This window comes from Hordeum vulgare, chromosome 3H (genome assembly GCF_904849725.1).
Source record: "Hordeum vulgare subsp. vulgare chromosome 3H, MorexV3_pseudomolecules_assembly, whole genome shotgun sequence".
Classification (NCBI taxonomy): Eukaryota; Viridiplantae; Streptophyta; class Magnoliopsida; order Poales; family Poaceae; genus Hordeum; species Hordeum vulgare.
The window spans coordinates 191,976,516-191,983,412 of NC_058520.1; positions in this window are offsets into that span (position 1 = coordinate 191,976,516).

The window sequence follows — 6,897 nt, forward strand, 5'->3', positions numbered from 1 at the left end:
CTCAGTCCTTATCAGCTAAAGAATTTGCGAACAAAATCCTCAAAATTTTATCATTTTTTTCCCGTTGCCGTTCAAACCGCTCCCACTACCCACGACTGGATAAGCACAATCTCCACTAACTCCACCGCTTAATGCGTGGGTGCCACATGACGAGTGGAGATGGTCAGGGGAATTTTGGTCCAAAAACTTCGGACCAGACCGTTTTCACCTAGGCTATAAATACCCCACTCTCACACCTCAGTTACTTTCTTCCTTTGGATCCACTTCTTACCGCTCGAAGCCCAGACCTAGCGCCGCCGCTAGAAATCATCATCGTCGGTGAGGAAGAGCTTCACTTCCTCGACCTTCTCGTCGCCATACTCATGCTGGATGCGGATATCTTCCCTCCACCGCCGCCGTAGTCGTCTTCAGTCCCCAAGTTAGGGCACTGAAGATCTGAACCGATGAGCTTCTTCTCCACTCCCTCGAGTTTGTCGTGTTCTTTGTGTTCTTCAGCAAGGGTAGTTAAAATCTAATTTTACCGCCCTTCTAGATCTTTGTGTTTCCATAAAATCTTCAAAAAGTGTTATTCGTCAGCAAATTCATCATATGGACACTTCCTATGCTTAGACCACTAGATAAATTTCAGTAAGTTACACTATTCTTCAAGAGATTCCTGAATTGTGTGAAATTTTGGATCTCCACAACTCTGGAACCCAAGACAAGAACACTTAGCGAAATTCTTCAAGACAATATTTGTTTATTTCCTCAACTTGAGTTATTTTTGTAAATCTTCCGAGAATGCGTATGCCCTCTTCAAATTCTTAGCACCTATGCTCTGTTCATAGGTACAAAATGTCTACTCACGAATCACTAGGTTCTCATCAAATTAACTCATTTGTAGAATTTCTTGAAGAAAATTTGCACACCTCATTAGATTCCTCAAAAGTTCAAATTCCCCAAGTGAAGTAAATGGTTGAAGAGAAGAAACAACAGAAGGGTGTAAAGAAGCCTGAGACCAACACTGCTTTTGAAATCCCTCAAGACATTTATGATGAATATCGCACCCTGGTGAAGAATATATGGGAAGGAGACAAAGTAAAAGCGCAAGGCGTGCTTGCAGAAAATAGAGAGGAGATGGCCAGGGAATGGAGGGAGTACAAGTATATGATTCCCAAGTACATGAAGAAATTCGCTTTGAAGCCTCCAAGCCCAAGACCTCCTCTTGGTAATCAACAAGTTGCTCATCCCATAAGCCTGGTCACTGGTGAAGAATTTCCTGAAGAATGGGAAAAGCAACATGTAAACTGCAGAAAACTACAAAAGAGGTCGTGAGGAGATTCAATTTGAAGACTGATGCTGCCTCCTCCACTGTTGCTGAGGCCTCTGGCACTAAAATTGCTGCGGAGCGTGCTTTGGTGAAGAAATCAGCCGTCAAGCCAAAATATTCAACTGCACATTACTCACAGTAAAATCCTCAAATAGCTCCAAATGTGGCTGCAAAGTCCTTAGTGACTGCCACAAAGTCCTTACTGCCAATGCAATTGGAGCCAAGGCAACGTACAATGGAGACTCCAATTCCCCCAGGACCGTCTAATTCTGGATCTACACACACTTCTTCAAGTGCAACCATGAAGAAAAATATGACCGCTGGGCGAGGAAAAAGGCCTAGCCCCAACAAGGTGGTACTCAATGTTCCTTCAGGTTCTGAGGAAGAAGAAGAGGCTCATGATGAAGTACTTGCTGCAATCATCAGAAATAAACAAGAGAGGGTTGCACAGGCTAAAGGAACAAACATTCCCCTCATGCTGGATCCCAAGGTGGTGTTAGATTTCATTGACCTCTGGTATCAAAATCCTCAAACCCCTATTGATGATTTGAAGCTTCTACCTGGACCAAGTCATGTGCCGATGGCTTTCGTCAATGAAGAAAATTGGAAGGTTGAGAAGTCCAAAAGAGCCAGAAAAGCACATACTCAGAAAGAAAGGTTCTTGAAGAACAACATCCTTTCATTGACACCTTATTAGCTCATCCTCGCACAAACTAAGATAAAAAACCTTAGTGAATAATTCAGTCGATATCATGTTGACTCGAAGGGTGCCAATGTCAGAACCGTCAACATGGCTACCAAAGCTACCATGGACCACAACACGAGGGTTGCAGCTTCAACGCAACCACAAAATCCTTAGGCCAGTTCCTCTACTCAACTACTTGAAGAAACTATCAGGGCCAAAGAAATTCATGCGCCTAATGAATCTGCACCTCTGCTAGGCCAGCTGAAGAAAATGTTGTGCGTGAAGAAACTGCTACTGTCAGGACGACTGCATCAGATGTTCCTGAAGAATCTATCCCTGCATCAAAGTCTTCAAAGGTGAAGAAAGTGATGCTTCCTTCTGCATCAAAAGTGAAGAAAACCAAGGTTGCTGAAAAGGAAGCACCTAAGAAGAGAAAGGCATCAACAAGCTCAGAGTCGTCAGAAGCCAAACGCTTGAGGACTTTGAAAAGTTCCTCACCTAGACCTATTAACGCCACTCCTATCAGCACAGTACCCTCTTATGAGGTGGTGCCATTTGGTGTCAAACACATCATCTGGAAAGGGGATGAAGAAATGGAAGATACTTGATTTGTTGCTTCCAAAGTGCAGGTTGATGAAGAAAATGAAGCGGAACTGTCACAACCCTAGATTATAGCTTGTAGTTAGTTGCATCAGTGAGCATTCATGCATGCATTCAAATAAACTTAATACAAATGGGGATGATCTACAAATGGGAAGTGATCAAGCCCCAAGGAATTAAAATTTGACAAAAGGGAAATATAAATGTTACCTTAAAATGAACGAGGAAAATGTTCCAAATATTTGGGTAAGTTAGTGACATGAAATAAATTTGTCAAACCAATATCTAGGTCACAGAAACATTTTGAAATGGATTTTTGATTTGATCAAATATTTATTTGAAATGGAGTTATATTTGCTATATATAAAATATAGTTCCATAATTCCTGAAAATAAATGTGTGGCATTAGATAACTATATTATGTCACATAATACTATTTTAGGGTTTTGGAAATTGGTTAAACAATTTATTTAAAATCCAAAACCTAAATGCCAGAAAGAAATAAAACAGAAATAGGAAAAACAAGGGAAGACCTTACCTTGCGCTCACCTCCTCGCCCAGGCCACCAGGGGGGTCCCTGTCGTCTCCCTCCTCCTGCCAGAAGGCACGATAGAAGTTGGGCACGGCGGCAGCCCGAGGAGCCACCTCCTGCTTTGCCGTGTCGCCTCCCCCTTGCTCTCTCTCGCTAGCGCGACATCGAGCCCCTCCTTATCTCCTCCCCGCTCCATTCCCCTCCTCTCTTTCTCTGTTTTCCCCTTGTTGCCGCCATTGCCGAGATCGCCAAGCTCGCCTCCAGCTCGTCTCCGGCCACCCCTCACCTCCCCGACCGGCTCATTAGCTCCGCCTCGCCGAGAAGCTCCTCACCGTCAACCTCCCCGAGCACCCGAGCCACCGCAGCGTCGCCATTGCCACCTTCTTCCTCCTCCGGTCACCACAGCTCCCCGCTTCGATTCGCCGGCCGGCGACCCTCTCCGGTCTTCCCGATGCCAAAAATGGAGATGCAGTGAGCCCCTGCTCCTTTCCCCTCTCTTCCTCGCACGATAGCTTTCCCCTGAGCTCCTCCCCGATGAGCTCGACTTCCGGCCGCCACACATGCTCGTCGCCAGCACCTTTTCCGGCCACCCTAGCTTCTCCTGATGCCCCTGCCAGATCGGGCGCTTCGCCAGCGTCCCGTAGCTGCAAACCGCGCTCGATTTGGTCCCATGTAGCGCGAATTAGCACAACTCCAGCGAGCCCTTCGTCGCGGCTCAGTCGCCGGCGACCACTCTCCGGTAGCCGTCGATGTGGCAAGTCGTTAGCGCCTAACCACATATCCCACACCCACTGCCAGAGGGCCCCACGCCTGGTCAAACCCCAATTAGGGGCTGGTCAGCGCGGGTTTAGTCTCTGGGTCACTGACCAGTGGGCCCCACTGATCAGGTTTGACCTGGGCCGGCTAGTTGACCCGCTGACGGAGGGATGACATCAGCCTGACGCGGTAATAGCTTTTTCTGATTTATTATAATTCCGGAAAATTGCTAAAACTTCTAAAAATCATAGAAAATAATTTGTAAGCCCAATGAAAATAATTTATATATGAAAAATGATCAAAAAAATTCAAGGAATCTGATTATGGCTTTTTAATGCATGTTTGAGAAAGTTAACATCACCAAATAGGCAAAATGATGATTAGCATAAATTTAATAATTGGTTTGGAGTTGGAATTTGATACCTATTTGAATTCGACTTCAACTAACAAGACTAAAGATTAAGCTAGGAAAACCAGTACCTAAAAATGCCATCTTCATGCATGCTCAAACAAGTTGTACCTGAGCATGAGGTCGAATCAATTAAAAAGGTATCCGGAAAATACCTTGCTTGAAGTGATATTTGAATTCTAATTCAAATCCAGCTTCAACCTAAGAAATGGTAGCTATGTTGGCCCTGCCACATTTCATTTCCATTTCTTGATCATGCATCATAGTGTTGCATTTCCGTGAAGTAATTGTTGTTCCTTTCTTGTTTGCCGGTGCTGTTCCCTCTCGGTAGACGATGGTTCCAACGATGTGATCGTTGACATTAATGAAGACTCATTGCTATCTTCAGACGTGTCAGGCAAGCAAACCCCCTTGAGCATACTGATATAAATCCACTCTCTCGCTCCTGATCTCTTTTATTGCATTAGGACAAACACTATTCAACTGTTACATGTTCTCGGTAGTTGAACCCATTTCTCTCCATGACCTGATTTTGCCACAGTAAATAGTTGAAACCACTTAGCATGAGTAGCAACTGCTTGAGCCTTGTTGTGCTTACTCATCCATGCTTGTTTACTGTGCCTGCTATGCTTAGAGTTGTGTCGGGTTTGATCCATCTGGGTGATGAATCGTAATGGTGGTGTTCATATTCTATCGTGTGAGAGTAAAGTTGTGAATCCGATTTGGTAAAGGTAACGTTGAGAGGCCATGTAGGAGTACATGGTGGGTTGTCTCATTGAGACCGTCCTTAAGAACTGAGTTCTGTGTATGTTATCCAAGACAAGATACTACCACACATTGGGATACTTAATTGACCCTCTTGGCTTATTAATCGCCCAGATCTCTGTCCAGGAGTTGAAATTAGTTTTTGGTGTTTGTAGGAAAAGTGTTGGTGGCCGTGTTTAGCTCTGCCCGACGGGGTAGGCTTCTCTGCGGTAGATACACAGCGGCACGGTGTACCAAGTGGCACCCGGATGGTGGGCTTGGGAACCCCGCGCACATCGTTTGGGGCCGTAGAGGAAACCTCGGCCAGACTTCCTTGCGGGTTTAGTCTCAAATAGGCGATAAACCTGGACTAGGGTCTTGTGTGGTTAACGGTCGTGGCCGACACCCACGCGAGTGCTTCCGCTTGAAGGTTGCCAGATGCATGACGTGCACATGGTGATAAGTGGTGGGAGCGTGTGTGAAGAAGTATACCCCTACAGGGTGATTTAATCTGTTCGAATAGCTGCATCCTCGGATATGGACTACTTGGAAACATTACATGGTACATAGACAATTTAAATGGACACTCTAAAACATGCAAGATAAGTGTGAGTGCTATGGATGGCCTTCTCATAGGGAGATGAGAGTGGATCCATGGTGGTGTATTGATTGGTGAACATGTGGACTCGTGTGCGCTATCCCACCTCAAAGAAAGAACTTGTAGTCGTAGTACAGGTTAGCCAAGAGTCAAAGCTGGCTTGCTGCAATCAAACCCCACAATCCTTTCATTGAAACATGATGCATATGTAGATAGTTCTGATGTAAGTCTTGCTGAGTACCTTTGTACTCACAGTTGCTTTATTTATGTTTTGCACAGAAGTTTTAGTCTCTTTAAAAGGTTCTACGTGACGTGTTCGATGTTGACCAGATTAGCTTGGGAATCCCAGACAGAGGTCTGGCTCCTTTGGTAGGGCCGTGGTACCTTTTCAGGCTCCTCCAACCATTTTTAGTAGATGTCTGTACCCAGACATGTTTGGCTTCCGCTTGATGTTTGTATGACTTGAGTGACGGGTCACGAGACCCCTGTTTGTAATATCATTATATGTTGACTTTTATGAGTCTTTAATAAAAGCTTGAGTCATAGAGTTATGTTGTGATGCCATGTTGTATCTACACATATAGTGCATATTGTGTGTATGTTATGAAATGCATTATATGTGTGGGATTTGACACCTAGTTGTGTACCTTTAGTAGTACTCTTTACAGGGAAATGCCTCTTTGTGCTTCCACCGAGCCTTGGTAGCTTGCTACTGCTCTGGACACGTTGATTGACCGACATGTATCCTTCTTTGCTGCTGTGTCCGTCCCTTCGGGGAAATGTCACGCGGTGTAATGGAGTCCTTGTAGCCTGCTATGACTCGTCTACACACGCTGATGACCGACACCTGCCTTGCTGGGTTATGTATGCCTGTCCCTGTATGGATGTACCACTTGGGTTTATAACTATCCATGTCGACCCGGGTTCTTTGTCGTTTGAATGCTAGCGACACATTCATATACATGAACCAAAAGATGCAAACGGTCCCAGCCAAGGTAAGGTGGTAGCCGTGGGGTTTACCGTGCGTGAGGCCGCAAAGTGATGTGATGTGTTACAGGATGGGTTCTTATGATTCAGGATTGGGGTCCCGACAGGAACCTAATCCTTCAATTCCTCAAAACTCATCACCTCCGCCTCAGCAGATAACAGAAGCGGGTGATGAAGAAAAAGATGAAGATGTGGACATTGGATGTCAAACACCTGTTATGAACAATGATTATTGGGAAGAAACTCACCCCAACTCACCTCTGGCAACTCCACTTCC